Below are 22734 nucleotides of genomic sequence, written 5' to 3'. Positions count from 1 at the left end.
GTATCCCACCCCCTCCACACAAGAAATACTAGTTTCTAATTATAATTGGTTAAAGGGGATTTATTGTTTGGTGGCTCAGTCGTGTCCAACTCTTTGCAACCCCTTGGGCTTGTAGCACACCAGGCTCCTCTGTCTTCCATCATCTCCCGAAGTTTGCTCAAATTCATATCTATAAAAGGAACTTACCCTCCCCTCCCCCAAAAAAAGTAAAAAGAAGGAAAGATATTTAAAGTGTTCAACTCTGAGGGGGGGGAAAGAAACAATCATTTTGAGATGACATGTGCTTGCTAGTAGAATATGAAGTAAGACATGTTTATATGTGTGACATTTCCATGCCTTGGTGCTCTAGAGCCATAATGATGTTATACAGAACCACTTAAGAGTCGTCACTCAAACCACAAGTTAAATAATCTCAATCTTACAGAGTCCCCTGTACTCTGTTCCTCAGTAATTTAGCTTTATGTAACTCTAACACTTGGCAGTCACTGAGATGTACTGAAGTAAAGTGCATACATATAGATGACTGTGACCTGAACGTGTAAATGAAGCTCTTGGCCCCTAAGTAACAAGTTAATAGGAGTCTTTTCCCTCCCTAACATACCTACCCACACTCACCTACAACCTAGTCATCCAAAAAGATGAAACTTCAGTACTCCCAATTCAAACACTGATGTGCAAGATTAAATATCCATTGAGTGTAAATCAAATTCTGTTTGGGAAAGAAACCCTAAGTTACAGAATAAATGATGCCACAGATTGACTTTAATTCAGACTTTAAAAAAAAGTATATTAGAATAACAAGATTCACATTTCAAAAGAGTTGAAGATATTGCCTTAAGCCTAAGCAGTGTCAATATAATTCTTTTGTTTTTAAATTAAGGAAAAGGAAATAAAAAATCTTGTGCAGAAAAACTACCTTGCTTTTCCGATTTTTTTCTGATATGAATTTTTGCCAAATGAACATGAGCTTAATATTTCTCTGAGAGCTAACACTAAAACACAAGGAAGAAGAAAAGATGGTTTGCAGCCTTTGAAATATAAACAAGCAAATTCCGTTTTCCTCAGGATTAAAAAACATTTGTCCAGACTCTCTTTTCAAAGCAACTTGGGCCAAAGTGTGTTCATGTCTCACCATTTCTACAGAAGACCAAGCGGAACAAATGAAAACCCTGTAGAAACACGGTGACCATTGTCGCCGCCCTTACATTTGTCTCTCCTTAGGATTTCTGGCTTTGTTACATTTTTTTTTAATATAAATTGACTTACAATATTAGATTAGCCTCAAGTGTAAAACACATTGTCATCACGCAAAGACAAGCTACTATCTGTTACCATACAATTATTACAAAATTATTGACTATATTTTTAATGCCGTATATTATATCCCTATAATTTATTTATCTTACAACTGAAACTTTATCATGGTTTCCTCACCTCTGACTTCTGGAGATGTAGACAAAACGGCTTCAGAAAAATCTCCTCTCTGATTCAGGTCCCAGCAAGTTCTGGTCATTTTCTACGCAGAGACTGCTGTTCCCTAATCCAGGTCAAGGTACACTATGCTAATGAGCTCTGGCAATAATCCAATCAAAATCTAGATGCTCTCAGCTTGGGATAGGTAAGAGTGACCCGGGAGCCACTTACCCAGCCCAATTCTTCGCAGAATGCCAGCAATGTGATGAATATTCTATGGTACGCTTATGAACATTCCCCTTGTTTATGTCAAAAAGGCGTTTTAACAGAAATGGACATTGCTAAGATTCTCATGAGGAAGTCCAGATGTTTTCTTTCTTGTAATTTCAAAGTTTGGGCCCAAGGCAGACTGAGTAACGGTAGAATTCTAATTCCTTCACCATTGACCTCGGCATGTGTACAAAAGAGAGAAGACAGACAACCAACAAGATATGTCATAGTGAAGGAATTCATTGGAATAGATGTTTAGCAGCTGAACAACAATGACAAGATGTTGGTTAGCCAACACCTCCCAAGCTACTAAAATCACTAAAATGCCATCCTGCCCCTAACAAGGATGCCCCATGAATTCTGAGTGTTTTAATTGCAAAGAATAATATAATCCTTTCTTCAAAAGTGTCCTAAGCAGTCAGGGTGCAGCCCACATTGGTTCAGCTCACCTGGTGTGTCCCAAGCAGTCTGCTAGTCTCTGTAGATAAGCAAGGAAGCGTTAAAGCCCTGAAGAAGTGTAGAAGTGGAAAAGATGAGCAGACACTGAGCTTAAGATAACAAGATGCATGGAAAAGAAGTAGTCTGGAAGGATGTAGAGGGGAAGGTACTAAGCTGGAGGGAGGAGACTCAGGGGAATCTTCTTCCACCAACAGGATGCCTGATCAGCCTTTTGAAGGACAAACCATTTGAAGGTGTCAAGGAATAAGACTTAGCCCTAGATAATGGCGACACCAGGGGCAGAGGTAAAATGGTATGAGGAGTATGTGTGCTCAGCCTGCTGAGAAGTCAGTACCTGGAGGAAGGTCCAGGTCATCGGAGGAAGGAATCAGTAAGCTGGAAGGCAAGATGCTGGGGCAGCCTCACCGGCTGTGTTATGCCCTGGGAGACCTTTGGCAGTGTTGGAAAGATGTTTCATTAGGCTTTCAGTTCATTAAGAAATTCCTCCCCTTCTGGAGTTAAGACCCTGCATGGTTTTCTTGTATTTTATCTGGTTAATCTTGGTGTGCTCTTTGTAGACCCTCTTTGGTCAGAATCTTTCTCCATCCCCCAAACAGCTGTAGCATGACAAAGCCTGGCATTGTGCCAGCTGGCCAAAGAGAAATGTTCTGGGGTCTAGCTCCAGAACCAGGAAGCAGGACAGAGTGGACACAGAGACACAGAGCTGAGAGGAAATAAGGTGATAATTGCACATGCCATGATCATCCAGTTGCTCAGGGTTCCTCGCTAGGGTGTCTTCTCCCCTCCATGCAGCTACACCCCACCCAACCCTCAGGAGCTCCCCAAATGCCATCTGTTATGACACCTTCCCACAACAGATCTAGAACATGGGATTTCTCACTTCAGTGGTATTCCAGAACTCTTAACTGGGTTGTAAGGTGTCTTACATCACTTTAAATCAGCACTTTTTACCCTTAGTAACAAAATAAAATCATAATCTTTCTTTTCTCCTATTTTTTGACAGAGCTATGCAGCATGGGGAATTTTAATTTCCTGACCAGGGACTGAACTCATTCCCCCCACAGTAGAAGCTCAGTGTCTTAACCACTGGACCACCAGGGAAGTCCCAAATTCATAATCTTAAAAAAACAAAATCACCTCATGTTCCCAAGTTCCTGGAGGCTCCCACAGGTTATATGTTGCCCATGTCACTTTAGACTGTTGTTTTCCTACATACATCACCATATGCAGGTCTTACTTTGCACGATCGTAATACTACTGTACATATTGTTGCTTTAACTGTTCATGAGTGTTGGTTCTGGCTCCCCACTAAGCTGCTAGCTCCCTCAAGGTGAAGCTGGTATCTTCTACTCTCTTCCTCTTTACAGAAAGATCTACTGGAATTCCAGCCTCAACAGCAGATCCATCCTTGTCCACAAAACCAGCCCTATTCTGACACAGGGCAAACTGAATGAATCGAGGTGCTCCGTCTCCACACTCGGGTTGAGCTCTGACCATATGTCCCAGATGAGTGATGACATTTCTGCTTTCTTAAGGCCATACCCCACAGTCTTGCCCAAACTCTCCTAATTGGATCTCTGGCATTGTTATTAATAACAACAGTAATCATGACAGCTTACCTTGACCAAACACTTACTATATGTCAGGGGCCATGCTAAACACTGGTCCTTAGAGCATCCCTGGGAGGCAGATGTTATTCTGTAATCTTCACAGCTACCTCCTGAGATACAGTATCATTAAGCTATATTGCTAGGAGCAAATAGGCACAGAAATGTTAAGTAACTTGATCTTTATAAGATTGTTAAGTAACCAATCTCTTAGCATCAGCAAACTGACCCTGGTCACAGAAGAAATCAATCAGAGAAGAAGGACATTAAAAGACATTCCCTTCCTGACAGAGTAAGCCTGTCTGACACTCCAGCCCCTCCTGGCATCAAGATTCCCCAGCTTCTGGGGACTTCAATGGTGGTCCAGTGGTTAAGACTCCGTTTCCAAGGCAGGAGCTGAGGGTTAGATCCCTTGTAGAGGAACTCAGATCCCACATGCTCCATGGTGTGGCCAAAAAGTTTAAAAAGTTTTTTAAAAAAAGATTCCACTGCTTCCTTACCTCATCATTTTAAAGAACATTTCTTTCCTCCCGCAAGGCTGTTTATCAGAATTTTCTGTCCCTTCTGGCATGGGACCCAGTCTGACTTATGCAGTTCTTCCCTGGAATTTTCCAAATCAGAGGTGGATGTATTGTTTTTTCATTTCAGATGCCAAATTGCAAGTCTGACCTCAGAGTTGCTGTGGCCACATCTGTGGCCATATAACAGGTCTGAGAGATGAAACAAACAAGGGAGCAAGAAGCAGAAGAGAGAGGCAGGCAAAGGAAGAGGAGAGAGACCTGGACACAGACAAGCCTGAAGCCAGCTCCAACCTCTCCTTCCCAAGTACGTGATTCTCAAAGACTATCTACACTCTTTCCCCTTAGAGGTGAATGGCTCCAACTTGCAATTATTAGAGATCTACTAACACATCTCCCATCTAAGTAAGCCTGAACTTAGCCCAGACTTCAAAATAAACCACTCTCCTTTTTATTTATGCTTCTAAAGGTGAGTACCCAAAGGCACTTACCTGATACCCCTTAAAATCAGAAAATGCTTGGTAATGTCTCACCTGAGTCAACATGCAGGACATAGAGAACAGCCATCATCCACCCAACGAGACACTTAGGTAACACACGAAACTTTCAAGCAGGTGACCGAGGGACCTCTCAGCGATCACTTTCTGTGCTGCATAAAACTGAACTTTGGGTTTTTCCTTTAGGGTTTCTCAACCTTTAAGCCATTTGTGATTTCTCCCAGTTCTGTCTAAGTACCTCAGTTCTAAAGAGAACCTGCATCATCTTAAAGCAGATTCTGTGCTGTATCTCTTCTGAGAAAGAAGAGGCTTAGCATTCTCTTTCCAATCTCTGGGCAGACAAGATAAACATGGTCAGCTGCTTAGAACCATAGTTGGCTGTCACGGTGCTTTTTGGAAAACATTATGAAATTTTTAAATATTTACTTAACTATGAGACTTGAGAACCATTTTGCCAATAGAAACAATAACTAATATATATATATATATATATATATATATATATATATATATATATAAATCACAAGCACAAACCCAATCCCAATCCCCTCCCAAATAGAAAAAATCAAAACCAAACAAGCTCTCAAATTCATAGTGGTGGATTGTTTCCAATTGCCCGTAAATATTTTGTTGTCCTTTTGTCTCAAAGGCAAGAGAAGTGGGATGCCCTACAGGCTGATAACATTGTGGGTAATGACAGGACTGAGAAAACTATTCTGTTTCGTCAACAGTTTTGCAAATTAGGAAATTAACACCAACTTTAAAAAAATAATTTAAGAACCACAGATTACACAAAGCAGGGACATGATTCCACCATTTCCATGAAGGGATGAGGTACCACACTTTTTTCACAAAAAATAAAAGTTTTATAGTTCTGTTCAGAAAAACATGGTTTTAAGTTTATTTTCACAAAAATAAGATTTCTGTTAAAATGTAATGAGTTGTTACTGTTATTTTAGATAAATTAGTAAATATTTCAAAATTATCTCTGCTTTATTAGGTTGGTGCTCAAGTACTTTCAGTTTTGCATGGCTGAACTTTGCCATTTGATACTGGGATACTTTCTTAAATAAACGTGGTTACATTATATATCGTTTTAATGTGCACTTCTTGCTTTATGTTTTTTATAATGAATTATTGCTTGCTATTTATTTAATATGTATTTTAGATTATGGAAATGATGTTAGACAAAAAGCAAATTTGAGAGATTTTCTTATTGGAGTTAAAAGTTGGGTCATAAAGCAGCAGAGACAACTTGTAACACCAACAATGCATTTGGCCCAGGAACTGCTAATGAACATACAGTGGACTGGTAATTCAAGAAGTTTTGCAAAGGAGACTAGAGCCTTGAAGATGAGGAGCGCAGTGGCCAGCCATTGGAAGTTGACAACAACCAACTGAGAGGCTCACCGAAGCTGATCCACTTACAGCTACACAAGAAGTTTCCCAAGAATTCAGCATCAACCATTCTATGGTTGTTTGGCATCTGAAGCACATTGGAAATGTGAAAAAGCGCAGTGAGTGGGTGCCTCATCAAGTGACCACAAATCAAAAAGATTCTTGTTTTGAAGTGTCATCTTTGTTTATTCTACGTAACAACAACGAACCATTTCTTGATTAGATTGTGTTGTGCAACAAAAATGGATTTTATACGACAATCAGTGACGACCAGCTCATTGGTTGGATGGAGGAGAAGCTCCAAAGCACTTTCCAAGCCAAAATTTGCACCAAAAATAAGAGTCACAGTCACTGTTTGGTGGTCTGCTGCCCCTCTGATCCACTACAGCTTTCTGAATCCCAGAGAAACCATAACATCTGAGAAGTATGCTCAGCAGATAGATGAGATGCGTCAAAAACTGCAAGGCCTCACCGCTCGTTGCGCAACCAACACTTCAAAAGTTGAACAAATTTTGCTACAAAGTTTTGCCTCATCTGCTATATTCACCTGACCTCTCACCAACTGACTACCACTTCTTTAAGCATCTCCACAACATTTGGCAGAGAAACTGCTTCCACAACCAGCAGGACACAGAAATGATTTCCAAGTGTTTGTCAAATCCCGAAGCACAGATTTTTGTGCTACAGGAATAAATAAACATTTCTCATTGGCAAAAATGTATTGATTGCAATGGTTCCTATTTTGATTAACAGAGATGTATTTGAGCCTATTTGTGATTTAAAATTCAGGGTCTGAAACCATAATTACTTTTGCACCAACCTAATAATTTCTAACATGGTAAATATTGACAGATACACATACACATAAGCTCTTGAGGGTCTCATTAATTTTTAAGAAAAGTGGTCCTGAGACCCAAAAGTTTGATAAAGTGTTGCTATAAAGTGTTTATAGTTCTGAACCCTGACCACCTCAGGGAAACTGTTTCTGGTGACATTCAGCATTCACTGTGTGAACTGCCCTACCTCTAACTCTCCATGGGCTCCCAGCTCAGGACTAGGAAGTGGGCAGGAGTTAAAGGGAGAAGATGACAGGACTTTCCTGGCTTTAGTGGTTAAGACTTCCCCTTCCAAGGCAGGGGCTACAGGTTTGATCCCTGGCTGGGGAGCTAAGATTCTACATGCCTCATGGCCAAAACCCAAAACATAAAACAAAAACAATATTGTAACAAATTCCATAAAGACCTTAAAAATGGTCCACATCAAAAAAACACCCCCAAAAAACAACATTTTGTTTTTTAAAGGAGATGTTGAGGAAAAAGATACTTTTAGGAAAACTGCACTCCATCAACTGCCCTTAGGACATACACCGCAGGAGGAGGGAGGCCTCGCTCACAGCAAGGCTTTTCGGCATCCAGGACCAATTCCAGCAGGCTCGGTGCCCCGCTTCTGTGTCCCCAGAGCTCCTGCCCATATCAGGCAGGGCACCCTGAGAAAATGAAGATACTGGAAGGAGGTGGTGGGTTGTGCGGATCTTAGCTGCCCCGGCTCCAATGTGGGCAGAGCAAGAGAGGAAGGATAAGATGGACAAATGATAACCCAGGACTCAGTAATCAGGACACACAAGACACCCCTTGAAGAAACCAGATGATTGGGGTGGAGTCAAGATCCTGCAGGTGGGTCCGAGGGCCAGCAAATAACCGCCTAAAACTCTTCAAGCCCCCCAATTTAAACTCTGAAGCCTGGCAAAATCACAGGTTAGATATTCACAATTAAAGGATGATGAGAAAAGTGCAAAAAAGGAAATGATAACAGTTCTTTGTATTATGGAATTATTGATACCATTTCCTTCTTCATATTTATCTATAATTCTCTAAATTTTCCATCAAAGGCATGCATCCTTTTTATCATGTGATACATTTTTTTCTTTAAAGGCCAATGATATAAAGTAAAAATTCTACTATTTCTACGGGACTTTGTAGTAATAGTTCTCAGAATTTTGGATCTCAGGACATTTTTCATTCTGAAAAATTGAGACCCTCAAAGAGCTTTCATGCTCAGCTTGGTGCTGTGATATCCTAGATGGGTAGGGTGGAGAGGTACTGGTGGGACGGAGGTTCAAGAGAGAGGGGATTTATATGTATTTATAGCTGATTCATGTTGTCGCACAGCAGAAACTAACATTGTAAAACAATTATCCTCCATATAAAATTTAAAAAAATTTTAAAGAGCTTTTGTGTATGTGGCTATGTCTGTCAAATTGATCATATTAAAATTAGAACTGAAAAATTTTTGAAATATTTATTAATTCATCTCAATTAACAGTAATAATCCATTATGTTGTGTTGTTATTCAGTTGCCAAGTCATGTTCGACTCTTTGAGACTCCAGGGATTGCAGCAGGCCAGGCTTCCCTGTCCCTCACCATCTCCTGAAGTTTGCCCAAATTCATGTCCATTGAATTGGTGATGTCCATTGAATAACTCATTGTATTTTAACAGAAATAACATTTTCATGAAAATAACTATGTATTCAAAACAAAAAATTGAGGAGAATCACAATCACAAAGTTACCATTTTTTGCAAGGGTCTTTACTATCTAACCTAATCGAAGACAGCTGGCCACCTGATTTCTGCTCCCACATTCAGGCTGTTACAAAACCACCTGCCATGTAACCTCTGAGAACCCCACTGAATACTTGTGAGAAATTTTCAGTGAAGAAAGGCAAGTAAGAGCTTAGTTTTATCGTGAAAATAGTTTTGTTCTTTGAACCCTTCCTGGGAAACCCCCAGGTCTTTCTGGACCACTCTTTGAAAACCCTTTTTCTTTATGTTATAAAAAATACATGCACCAACAAATCCCACTTGACAAAAACACTTTGAATTGAGCATGTATTTTAACAGATAAGGAATCAGATTCAGAGAGGTTAACCAATTCATGCAACATCACAGACTCAGATTCTTGTCTTTAGTCTCTGAATCCAGATAACCATCCACCTTTTCTCAGATAAGCAACAGCCTGGGACACCCAAAGACTTTTTTACACAATAATTAGAAAGGATAACATTTTCACCTTCCCAGGTAGTCAAACATTGCAGGAAAGAATCTGCTTGCAATGTGGAAGACCTGGGTTCAATCCTTAGGTCTGGAAGATCCCCTGGAGAAGGGCATGGCAACCCACTCCAGTATTCTTGCCTGGAGAATTCCATGGACAGAGGAGCCTGGTGGGCTACAGTCCATGGGGTCTCAAAGAGTCGGACACGACTGAGCAACTGACACACACAAAATATTTTCACTCTAGAATGTGGTGGGCAAACAGAGAAGTTACATAAAGCAGAGCACGATAGAGAAGAAATAAGCACAGGTTCAGAAAGACGGGACCCCTGAGTCCTGGACACAGACCACACACTTTGTGTGTAGCTTGACACAAATTTCTTTGCCTCTCTGGGCACAAGGATTGCTACATCTGCAAAATGGGATGATGGTATCTCAGCTGCCTGAAGACACAGACTGGCCCAGACAATTGCCCAAGGTCCTGGCTAATGGAAGGGCTGATGTTTACCCGCCATCTCAGTCATTTAGAAGTCTGGAAACAGGACTTGCTGAAATGGACTCATTTTAAAAGTGAGTCCCTGTAACTCTTTCCTTTTCTCTAATACTTGAAACTTAGTAACTTTGAAAGCTGTTTCAGTCATCTTTCTTATCATGCCTTCAAACTTCATCCAGAAATCTCAATCTTGAGAACAATTCACTGAAATCACTTGCAAGTTGATATGTAGAAATTCATGGCAATTCAACCAGCCTGACAAGTAGACTGAATGCCTGCTCTTGTGTGGCAGATGTGTAAGGCTGTAGAAGCATGAGCATCCGATTTTTTTAAAAATTCTTTTCTGATACTTTAAATTATTCACTTATTTGGCTGCAGTGCATCTTACCTGCAGCATGAGAGAGCTCTGCTGTGGTGCGTAAACTCTCTAGCTGTGGTGCTCTGGCTCAGAGCTCCTTGGCATGCGGGATCTTCGTTCCCTGATCAGGGACCGAACTTGCGTCTTCTGCATTGCAAGGCAGATTTTTAACCACTGGACCACTAGGGAAGTCCCCACTTCTGATTTCAATTCTGGACATGCTAATGGATTTACACACTTACAATGCACTGAAGCGCCTTTATTTTTCCCATTAAAAAAAAAATTTGTAAAATATACATAGCATAACATTTACCATTTTAACCATTTTTGTTGTTGTTGTTATAAAATCGCTTTAGTTCAGTTCTTTCTGAGTTAACAAGCCTGCAGCGGGCAGTGGCCTGCCGTACTTACAATGCTGCTGCTGCTGCTACGTTGCTTCAGTCGTGTCCGACTCTGTGCGACCCCAGAGACGGCAGCCTACCAGGCTCCCCCGTCCCTAGGATTCTCCAGGCAAGAACACTGGAGTGGGTTGCCATTTCCTTCTCCAATGCATGAAAGTGAAAAGTGAAAGTGAAGTCGCTCAGTCGTGTCCGACTCTTAGCGACCCCATGGACTGAAGCCTACCAGGCTCCTCTGTCCATGGGATTTTCCAGGCAAGAGTACTGGAGTGGGGTGCCGTTGCCTTCCCTGACTGCTTACAATACTCAGCCTGTAATTGCTGTTATCAAAATATACACCTGCGTCACCATAGAAAACACCATTAACTACCCTTCTTGTCTTACCACAGGTATAAAAATTGTAAATATTTACACCCTTGTTTCACCCTGACATGGAAATTTGAGGCCCAGGACCCAAGTGGGGTTGAGGGGGGCTGGTCAGCAAGGCCCGCGTGAGGGGTGCTCCTTGGACGGGTGGGTGCAGGACAAGGTGTGAAGATTGGAGAGGAGGGCTGTTTCCCCACCTCCTGGGGTCCCAGCATTAGAGGCAGAGAAAAACAGAAACAAAACTTTGCTCCAAAATTTGCAGGAAGAAAAGGAACCCTGAAAGTTTAAGAGTGCTTGTCCTGCAGGATGGAGGACAGTGACGGATAAGTGAGCTATCAGGAGCCATGGACATGCCAGCCCTGGGTCTGCCCTGGAAACTAGATCCTGCCCTGCGACTCAGTGATAAGGAATAAGATAAGTATACAAGGTCATACCACGAGGAGAAAGTTGAGGTTACACTCATACCATTTTTATCATCTTGCTGTTTAAAAAGTTACTTAAAACTATTTCTTTTGCATATAAATGAAAAAGATGAGACTATTTGGTCAACTGGTTTAACCATGTTTAATCGTGCAGTTCAGTGGCATGGAGTATGTTCACACTGTTTGCAAACATTGCCACCATCCATCTCCAAAAGACTTTTCATCTTGCAAAACTGAAACTGCATACCTGTTAAACAATAACTCCCCTTCCCCTCCAGGTCCTGATAAGTACCATTCTACTTTCTGTCTGTATGAAGGGACTAAGTACCTCATTAAATGGACTCCTACAGGGTTTGTCTTTTTGTGACTGGCTTATTTCACTTAGAAGAAAAGACTCAGGGTCACCTATGTTGTAACATGTGTGAGAATTTCTTTTCTTTTTAAGGCTGAATAATATTCCATTGTATGTATATACTCCACTGGGTTTATCCATCCATCCACCGATGGTCACTTGGAATGTTTTCGCTGCATTTAAGCTTTTCAAGCCTTTGTATACAGGGTAGAGAAACTCGACATCAGTCAAGAAAAGAGTGAAGTTGAGCTAACAGCAGCAGACGTGGGTCAGAGAAGTATGCTCAGAATTATTTCTAATTTGAGAAGCAAATTCCAGTGTTTAAAAAAAGTCAGGTTTCTGCCTTTGTTCTTTTCCCTTCTCTAAAGAGATATTACTGAATTGTAAGTTTCATAAGATCAGGGAATGTACTGAATTTAAAGAAGGATTGAAGGTACGGCACATTCCACATACTTCGCAGCAAAATTCCTAGCAAATTCCATTACCTTATCTTTGAATACAAAATGTAGTGTGCTGTTAATGATCTTTTTTGATCTGAATTACAACATGTGACTTTACAACCATCTTATAAGATGAGCGGGGCGTTTACTTGTGCGATTTTGTAGGTGGAGAAGATGAGAGCTTCAGCCATCAGCTCACCCACCACTAGGCAACGTGGTACAGGGGACTCCTCCAGGGGTTTTATAGCACCAGCTCCAGCCCTGTCCCTTTGTCCACATGGCCCATCCGTAGTCGTGATGAGCATTTCAAGTCACTTCCTGAGTACAGTTCCACCACGAGGCACAGAAGTATAAGCTAGACATTGTCTTAAAGTCCTTCTAACCTTAATATTTTATGTGACAGTTTTCCATGACAGTGAACCCTATTTTTATTGTTATTTTTTTATTTTAAATTTTTTATTGAAGTATAGTTGATTTACAATGTTGTATTAATTACTGGTTTATAGCAAAGTGATTCAGTTACACATGTATATATACATAAAGGGATTCCCTGGCAGCTCAGATGGTAAAGAGTCTGCCTGAAATGCTGGAGACCAGGTTCATTCCCTGAGTCAGGAGGATCCCCTGGAGAAAGAAATGGCAACCCAAATCAGTAATCTTGCTTGGAAAACCCCGTGGACAGAAGAGCCTGGTAGGCTACAGTCCGCAGGGTCACAAAGAGTCAGACACGACTGAGCGACTTCACTTTCACTTTCGTATGTATACATACATTCTTTTTCTTACAAAAATATTCTTTTCCATTATATCTTATCATAGGATAGTGAATATAGTTCTCTTGGCTGTATAGCAGGACCTTGTTGTTTATAGGTGAAAGTAAAAGTCGCTCAGTTGTGTCCAACTCTTTGCGACCCCATGGACTATACAGTCCATGGAAATCTCCAGGCCAGAATATTGGAATGGGTAGCCGTTCCCTTCTCTAGGGGATCTCCTCATCCCAGGGATCGAGCCTAGGTCTCCTGCATTGCAGGCAGATTCTTTACCAGCTGAGCCACAAGGGAAGCCCAGGAATACTGGAGTGGGTAACCTATCCCTTCTCCAGGGGATCTTTCTGACCCAGGAATTGAACTGGGGTCTCCTGCATTGCAGGTGGATTCTTTACCAACTGAGAGTGATCAGGGAAGCCCCTGTTGTTTGTTTATAACTCCTTTTGAAATATGAAGATAGGTCTGTGAGATCAGGCCTGCTCACATTTAGATAATAGTGAAATAATGCCAAGTTCTGTTAGAGACGCTGCAATAATGGGAGGAACTCAGAAAAACATGACAAAAGAGGGTAGAGTTGAACAGGTTGGGTAGGAAGAGCCTTGCTCTTTGACGCTCATGCTCAGCTTAGAACAGGTTGGCATAAAGTTGATCACATGTATGATGGTTTGGCCCAAGCAGGACTCCCTAGAGCAAAGCTATGAAATGGTCATGTTCACTGTCCCCAAGTGCTCCAGGCTGCTCCGGTCTCCTCTCCGCAACTTTTGGATCAGACCTTTCTCAGCTCTGCCCAGGGCCTCAGTCCCTTCAAGCTGTCCCACGTGCCCAGCCCTACCAGGCGCCATCTGAGCCCTCTTTCCAGATGACGCCCCATCCTCTGTACTTTTCCCTTTGTCTCTTCAAAACTTGCCCATTTAAAACTTCTGTTTAGAGGGCTTCCCTGGTGGTGCAGAGGTTACGAAGCTGCCTTGCAGTGCAGTGGTCAGGGAACTAGATTGTACACCCTACAGCTAAGCGTTCCCATGCTGCAGCTAAAGATCCCATGAGCTGCAAGTAAGACCTGGGGCAATGAAATAAACAGTTTTCAACCCCCAAAACCTTCTGTTTAAAAATGGTAGATGGCCCATAGACACTTATTTCCCCACCTTCCCCAAACCGACTAGTAGCTGCAAAAGAATTTTAAAAGGAGTTAGAACAAAAATTTGAAAAAAAAAAAAAAAAAAGAGGACACAGTAGAAGAGAGATTTCCATTAATTTGGGGGACACAAAATAGACATCAGGGAAACTAACCTAGGAAGGGGGGACATTCCAACCTAAGTGGAGGTGGATCTGGAAGAAAAGAAAGCCAACTGGTTCACAGGCTCAGGGCCTGGAGACCCTAGGGACCTGGGTAGGCAAGACTGTCAGGAGGGAAAAGCATTAGCTGAGTGTCTGAGTACTGACCAGCTGGGTCATTGGCCCCAAGCACTCATCAGACAATAATCTCCCCCTGCCACAACCAATAAGACAGCCGAGATCTGTTCTCTTGGGAAACTGAATAACCAAAGCTTTGGATTTGAAGAAGTTTGAAATTTGGGGACATAAAGAACAAGGAAAAACTGGGATGAGCATAAGGCTGAAATGAACACTATTAATGTCTACAAATTAATTGTCAGGATCACAGCCCTTTTCCCCACCCTGCCTTCAGAAGTTCAACCACAAAGCCTATGCTTGGACACCACTCTGGCCGTAACAAATGAATGACCCTTTTTTTTTTCTGTAGAAATCTAACAGCCTCAGAAAAAAGAAGTGCAAATGGTTCAGGGTTCCATAATAAACATGACCAGCCCCATAAAAAAGAACCCACCAGTCAACAAGTTTAACCCATATGTGTAGAACATCAAATCAGCTTTTTAAAAAGTGCTGCACATTTGGCAAAAGCCCCAAACATGAAAGAGAGAGATTTCAAACCAACCAATCAACCCTAGTCAAGCCTTGGAGGGAGGCAACTATGACATTAAAGTTCTTGAGGATGGAACAAGCAAAATACCACGGAAAAAAAGAACATCAGAAAGCAAGAAAGGACTCGGAGAAACTGTAAATATAACAATCAAATGAAAAATACATAACAAGGAGGAAAGTAAAATTAGCAAAACCTACTAACCAGAGAGTTGAACCAAAAGTCAAAGAGAACAAAACGAGTAATATTCCATCTATAAGACAGTATGCAAGGGAGTAGCCACAGTGACCATTTTTGCATCTAAAGTATTTCTTGCATTGATCTTCCACAGATGCTTAAAATTCAATGACTAATTGCCTGGCTCCTGAGGGCTATTGGATATTTAAAGTTGTCTGCTAAGAAGGAAACCTTCCCAGGAAAGGAGAGTCCTTTAGTAGGGATTACTTTGCTCTGTACTGAGAATGAGAATGGAAAATGGAGGGGATGACCTGGCCATCCAGGATCAACCTTTGGTCGGGTCCTTGTTTTTAGTGCTCACCAGAAGGCAATGGCACCCCACTCCAGTACTCTTGCCTGGAAAATCCCATGGACGGAGGAGCCTGGTAGGCTGCAGTCCATGGGGTCGCTGAAGGTCAGACACGACTGAGCGACTTCACTTTCAATTTTCACTTTCATGCATTGGAGAAGGAAATGGCAACCCACTCCAGTGTTCTTGCCTGGAGAATCCCAGGGACGGGGGAGCCTGGTGGGCTGCCGTCTATGGGGTCACACAGAGTCGGACAAGACTGAAGCGACTTAGCAACAGCAGCAGCAGCAGCCCAGGGCAATGAGAAAATCGTTGTAGATGTGGTCTTGGCGTATTTGCAGTAGCAGAAATTTGCCAGGAGGCGGCAGCACTGTTTCATCTGGTGCCTCAGCAGCCGCAGTTCCCTCCAGGGCCACAGGGAGGCAGTGCAAGAGCACGCCGCCTCACCTGAGAGGCGGTTGAGTTGGCGGTTCTCAGCGCAAAAGCAGTTTTATTAACGTTATTGCTGTGCTCACAGAGGCCATTCAGCAAACATTTGTTTGAAAGGGTCAAATCTATGTGTGTGAAGTGTTAGACGCTCAGGCGTGTCCAACTGTTTGCGACCCCATGGACTGTAGCTCGCCAGGCTCCTCTGTCCATGGAATCTCCAGGTCAGAATACTGAAGAGGGGTGACATTCCCTTCTCCAGGGGATCTTCCTGACCCGGGGATTGAACCCGGGTCTCCTGCATTGCAGGCAAATTCTTTACCGTATGAGCTACCAGGGAAGGTTGGCAAGGTGCCACAGCCTTGGGTGTAGGCTGCTTCTGGCCCTTTGCAGTGGAAAGTGGCTAGAGAAAACACACTACCGTGCTGACTGGTCTCGCTTTAAACTCACACCCCTAAGTACCATGGGGACCCTTATCAGCCTCTGTTTCCCCAGTTCATTGCCTCTAGCTCTCTCCTGGATGCCTATTTTACACTTCGAACTCACTCTGCAAGACCTCCAACTGTTGATGGGTTTGCTTCCCACTTCACTGACCAAATGAAGCAGCTGGAAGAGACTCTTCACCATGTCCCCACCAGCATCCACATGCTTACAGTGAAGAGGAACTGCCCTGGTTCCTACAGGCAAGTCTGCCTGTGCCCTGGATGGAATCCCTTCTCATCTCCAGGGAAACTGGAATCCAGCAGTGGTCCACGTTTACCCTACATCATCAGTTTTCCTCCCTATTGTGTTATTCTCAGTAGCACCCAAACCTGTTGTTATTGACCCCATCATAATTTAGAATCCTTCTCAGGCCCCAAGTACCTGTCAGCTATGCCTCATCTCTCTCCTCCCTTTCCCAGTAAAATTCCTGGAGTTTTCCATGCTTGCTGTGTCCAAAGCCTTTCCTGTCATTCTCAGGCAAACCCACTGCTATCAGGCTTTTGGTCAGACTATTCTGAAAAATCTCTTGACCTCCATCCTTTAAATCCAATGGTCAGCTCTCTGTTCTCAGCTCTGTTGGGGCAAGGGACACATTGATGTCTTTGCTTTCCCTGGAGACATATTCTTCCTTTTGGCTCCAGGTCACCACCTTCTGCCTCCTCCCTTCTTAGTCCTTTTCTGATTCCGCTTCTTCCCCCCAGTCTCTTATTCTTAAACTCATGGGCATCCTTACAATCTCCTGCTCTGCCCATGGTCTTCCTCGCTCAGGCAGTGGCAGCCCCATCCTTCCAGCACCCACAGGCCAAAATCATTTCTGGCACCTTTGGCTCCTTCTACTGTGTCACATCCTACATCTAATCCTGCAGGAAATCCTGGTAAGCGCTATCTTCAAAATACATCCAGTTCCAACCACATCTCGTCGCCTCCACTGCTACCCCCGGGCTAAGCCACCGGCATCTCCCCTGTATCGTGGCCACGGCCTCCTAATGGGGCTTCCTCTTCCATGAGCGACCTCCTGAGATTTAATCTCAGTACAGCAGCTGGAGGGATCCTTTTGTAAAAAGCCTGACCATGTCACTCTTCTGCTCTAAGTTCTCCAAGGGATCCCCATTTCAACTGGAATTCAAGCCAAAGTTCTTAGAAGGGTGTGCAAGACCTGAAACCAACCCCATCCAGTGGACACAGAACAGGAGTCACATGTGGAGTTTTACGTTCCCTGGTAACCATGATAAAAAAGTAGAAGGAAACAAGTGACATGGCTGTAGTAGTATATTTTATTTAATACAGTATCTCCACAATATTACCATCTCAATGTGGGATCCATGTAAACATTGAGAAAATTCACATTCTTGCTTCCATTCAAAGTCTTTGAAGTGGAGTGGGTCGTAGCCACACTTCAAGAGCTCGGTAGCCCCGTGTGGCTGGGAGCTTCTGCAGCCCTCCCCTCCATCTCCCTGACAACATCTCTGTGATGGGTCCCCCTTCTCCCCCTAAACTCGCTCTGTCCTTCCCACCACACAGGCTGGCCCTGCAGGACTTCACGCAGCCTGCCACGCTCTCCTCCCCTCAGTGATCTCACGGATACCTTCTCATCTCCGTCTCATCTCAGCTGAGTGGCTATCCTGTTTACACTGGAACCACCACACCTTCCATTCAACACTCCTAATTCCTCTTACTTGCTTCCATTTTTTCCCTTAGCACTTATCACTCTTTGGAAGATCTGATATTCCTTATGCATTCTGTTTTCTCACACAGAAGGTACGAGGGTGACCTGCCTATTTTGTTAGGAGATAGGCTCCCAGCACTTACAACAGGGCCTGGCATATGGTAGGCCCTCAACAGCTGCTTCTTGACTGACTGACTTAATCAGAGCAGACACCTATCTTCCCAAAGGGTTTTCAGATCAATGTTTGCAGCTGACATCTCAGAAGGCAACAGCAGTCCTGAAGTTGTAGTGATGGAGACCAGGGCTGTTTCATCTGTTAGACTTCACTGCGAGAAAAGACAAGGCCAGGTTCAATGCAGTGAACACTTCCTGGGTGTCCCCTGCATACACAGCTGTGAGAAGCAGTAACAATGGTCAGAAGGACACAACGCCCTGTCCTTCTGGCTGGCCTGTATTTCCTCTGGAGGCTCCAGAGGTCAGAGCCAGTGCCAAAGCAAGGGAGGGATGGGGAGGTGGGAATTGCTAGAGACTAATTTTTTGGAAGGAAAAAACTTTGACTAATTCAAAATGAATTGGACTGTCTTAGGAGGTGTTTAACTCTGGCTCCAAATCTAGATTTCATTATTGCTTCTGCGTGGGAGATGAGTCTCCCTCTCGAAATTTGCCTTTCATGTTCCAAGATACGGAAGCCTAAATTTGGGGTTGAAGCCCTGGTCCCTATTTACATGCTACTGTTTATCCATTTACAAGTCATGTTTTTTCCTAGGATGTTGTCTGTTCCCAGGGATTTTCTGCAGATATTGTATGTAACTGTCTTCTATATGAATTGACATAGATTAGAAAGTAATTTTCCACCTTTACTTGCATATTTTTCTTCTAAGTTTCAGGAGTTTCCAATTTAAAAAAAAAAATTTTTTTTTTGACCGCATCGTGTGGCATGGGATCTTAGTTCCGCAGCAGGAATTGACTCCATGCCCCCCGCTGTGAAAGCTCAGAGTCTTAACGACTGGACCTCCAGGTAAGTCCCAGATTTCCCAAAAATGTAGTTAAAGCGCTGGTCCCCTTAAAAATTTTCAAGTTATTTCTAAAAATATGTTCCTACCAGGTGAAGATGATTCCTCACCTCTTTCCCTTTCAGTAACAGCAAGAATCACTACTCCTAAAAGTTCAGTGCTATTTCATTTCTTCTTTGCAAAAGATGTGGAGGTGGAGGAAACTGAGGCTCAGAGATGCAAATTAATTTGCCCAAGGCCAAAGGCAGCCGAGGAGCTTCTCCAGGGTTTCCTTCATTGTTCTGTACTCTTTTGTTGACTCCACAGTGTTTATTCATCTCCTCTGTCAGGAGCTGCTCTAGGAATTGGAGACAGGCTGTGCACAGAGCTCCCCAGCTGCTCCCTGGGAATTTAGCCTCCAGAGGTGGCTTAGAGTTTTAACTAGCACCCAGTCTCTCTCCTGTCCTGCTCTGCCATCCCCTCCAGCCCCAAGGGAGGATTTCTGTAGATGCTGTGGGTTTGCTGCTTCTCCACTGACTCTGTCGTGTTTTCCTGAACTTATTCTGTCGTAATCATAAGAACCGAAGCACTTTTAATTTCTGATTGGATATCAAGAGCTCACTTCTTCTGAGGTGGCCACACATCTTAGCCAGCATTGCCCAGTGGACTGTACTTTGAAAACTCGAAAGGCCCTCTGTGTCTCCTTGGAGTTGTTTGTTTCCAGATCCTAGTGACAACCTGGATGTTGATGGAGAAGGGGAGTGGGGAGTGCAAGCTGAAGTGGGCCATGGAGGGACATGATTTCGCAGGAAATGCTTGTGTGCCTCTTCCCTCTTCTGGAAGGTCAGAACTTACACCCGGGTCGGGACCCTCCTCGCTGGCTCCTCCCAGACTCCTCCTTAAGCCCACCCTGCAGCGCCAATGCAAGCATCCAAAGCATATTTTAAGGGATCAATCTTTCTCTTTTTATTCAGTCTAATTTTACTCACTTGTTCCAGACCAAAAAAAAAAAAAAAAAAAAAGTCCTTTAAGTGTTTTCTAAATTGTTTTCATTTAAAAATAATCAGAAGATTATAAAAGCTTAAAAAAAAAAGCTTCAGCGTACCCAGCCCTCGTTTACATACCGTAACATGTGTTTCGTGTATTTAAAACACTTTCACATTCAGGTATATCAAATCGAGTGAGGTGTACTGACTTCATTGATTCACTACTTTTCTTCACACGGAAAGGGAGGCAATGTTAAACCAGCAGTCCTGGGTCTTCCTTGGTTTTCCAGTGGCTAAGACTCTAAGGTTTCAATGCAGGGGGACCATGTATGATCCCTGGTCAGGGAACTGGATCCTACATGCCACAGCTAAGAATTCACATGCCCCCAGTTAAGACCTGGTGCAGCCAAATCTATATTTTAAAAATTAAAAAATAAGAAAATAAATGAGTGGTCCTAAGTTCTTAGCATTGCATTCAAGGACCGCTGATATAGCTCTAAATTACTTTTCTAGGTCACCCTGAACTGGAACCCTGACTAATTTTTATTTCATGTCCCCACAGAGTGCTGAACAGATGATGAGTGTGAATTATCTGTCATCCTTGACACCACTGATACTCTCACTACATTTAATCCCTCTGAGCCGCTAGTTCCCTGAATGGCGTACCGCCCGTGATCTCCTCCTCCACCCAGTGGCACTCACTCCTCCTGGGGTTGAACCCTAACCCTTGTCACCAGTGGCTGCCCCTGCTGGGATCTCAAGGGCAGCTGTTTGACTCTGCCTGGCCCTCTCTGGTACCCCTCCCCAACGTCCACTCCCACAGGAGACCTCAATCCATTGATGCCCCAGTTTGCAAAGCTCCTTTGACTGCTTTATAGTCTCTCTCCCTCTCCTAATCACTGGAAAGGCTTACACTAAAACTTATTTGTTCTTTATTTGAAATTCAGATTAAATTGGGTGTCCTGTATTATTGTTAAATAAATCTCTCTTATTCCTACACTCATTACAAACACTCTCTTATGCAATAACTCTCAACCTTGGCCTCCTCCTGCCTGACACTTCAATAGCAGAACCAGAGTTTGCTGAGCCCAACTTTGTGACTATTCTGTGTCGTGGCTGCAGAGACACTCAGCCCCCTTGAACAGCTCTGACTTCAGATGCAAGACTGCCAACCTCAAGAGGGGTCAATGCAGTGGGGAGATGCGTTCTACTTAGATGTTTCAGGTCAATCCACAGTCTATATTTTATGCCTTTGCTTGTCTCCTGAAATTATCTATATTTTCTCACTCATCCTCATTCTCAAGGTGCTACTTCACTGAGAAAATTGAAGCACTCCAGAGAATTCAGATTCCCCTCATCACTTATGTCCACTTTCTCTGTACCCATCTAGGTTACTCTTGCCAGTTATATAGATAAGGGGTCTGCAGACTCCGGCCCATGGCCCAAATCCAGCCCACTGCCCATTTCTGTACAGCCTGCCATTTTTTTTTTTTTAATGAACGGAGGAGGGGGAAATCCAAAGAAGGATATATTTGCAACACATGAAGAATATAGGAAATTAAAATTTTGATGAGCTGAAACAAAGTTTTATTGGAACAAGTCCATGCCGGTTCATTTATGTACCAACCACAGTGGCTTTACAGCCACAACAGAAGAGTTGAGATAGAGACGATAGGACCCACAAATACTGAAATATTTACTATTTGGTTCTTTCTAGAGTTTTCTGACCCCTCACCTTCTGTGCTCCAATTCAAAGCCACTTAATCCCATCCCTTCTCCAGTACTCAAAATGTTTGCCCTATTATTTCTACCCAATTCGACACCATCAGTTTTTCTGTCTACTAAATTGCTCCCATTTGCACACCAAAAACTTGTAATTTCTCCAATCCTAGAAAGAATAAAAAGAAAGAAACCTCTTCCTGTCCTTCCCTCTGTTCCCATCAGTAACTGCTCTCATCCACAGCCAAAATCCTGCCCAAATTATCTGTACTTTAAGGCCACAATTCTTCCCCAGATCTCTCTTAAACCATCGCTATCACTCCACTGAAAATGCTTCCATCAGTCACAAACAGCTAACCCAGTGACCCATCCCCGCCTCATCTTACCTGGTTGCTGCACAGCCTGTGACATGGGGGATGATTCTCAGCCTCAAAGTCTCCTTTCACTTGGCTTCCAAGACACCACACCCTCAGGATTTTTCTCCTGCCTCTTGGATGCTTCCTCATAGTCTCCTCCCTCGGTTCCTCTTTTCCCGTCTTATCACTGAGCCCCAGGACCTCCTCGCTCTGTTCCTGCCTCTCCCGTCTCAGAGCTTAAAGCTCATCTCTCAGGCTTATTTAGTTCTGTTCAGTTCAATCACTCAGTCGTGTCCAATTCTTTGAGACCCCATGGACTGCAGCACGCCAGGCTTCCCTGTCCATCACCAACTCCTGGAGCTTACTCAACTCATGTCCATTGAGTTGGTGATGCCATCCAACCATCTCATCCTCTGTCGTCCCCTTCTCCTCCTGCCTTCAATCTTTCCCAGGATCAGGGTCTTTTCAAGTGAGTCAGTTCTTTGCATCAGGTGGCCAAAGTATTGGAATTTCAGCTTCAGCATCAGTCCTTCCAATGAATATTCAGGACTGATTTCGTTTAGGATGAACTGATTGGATCTTCTTGCTGTCCAAGGGACTCTCAAGAGTCTTCTCCAACACCACACTCAGCTTAGGCTTATGACTCCCAATAAATACCCCTACTCAGGCCTCTCTCCCCTGTGAGCCATGCTTTGTTACCCACTGTCCACCTGGCGTCACCACGGGAGCATCTAAGAGAGTCAACATCCCAGTCCTAGCAGCGGTCCAGAGTGAGATCCAGTCCCTCGCCATCCCCTGCCTGCCTTCCCTCCCTTGGTTACTGTCACCCCATCTTTCCTT

The 22734-nt window shown here is 43.4% G+C and overlaps 1 protein-coding gene across 2 annotated transcripts in view; it reads right to left on the bottom strand.

The window, feature by feature from the left end:
• GCM1 (glial cells missing transcription factor 1) overlaps positions 1–22196 on the bottom strand; it is a 41580-nt gene extending 19384 nt beyond the window's left edge. The window contains exon 1 of one of the 2 annotated variants that reach the window (XM_055574642.1): positions 21925–22196. The gene's annotated coding sequence lies outside the window, so the exon portion shown is untranslated. Of the gene's footprint in view, positions 1–1434; positions 2471–21924 lie in introns of those variants that run through there. The other variant, XM_055574641.1, reaches the window with a different exon arrangement.
• Between the last annotated feature and the right edge of the window lie 538 nt (positions 22197–22734).

The sequence above is a fragment of the Bubalus kerabau genome, chromosome 3, assembly GCF_029407905.1.
Source record: "Bubalus kerabau isolate K-KA32 ecotype Philippines breed swamp buffalo chromosome 3, PCC_UOA_SB_1v2, whole genome shotgun sequence".
NCBI classification, from domain to species: domain Eukaryota; kingdom Metazoa; phylum Chordata; class Mammalia; order Artiodactyla; family Bovidae; genus Bubalus; species Bubalus kerabau.
Note: the sequence above shows the minus strand (reverse complement) of the source record. Positions and strands in the feature narration are given on the sequence as shown.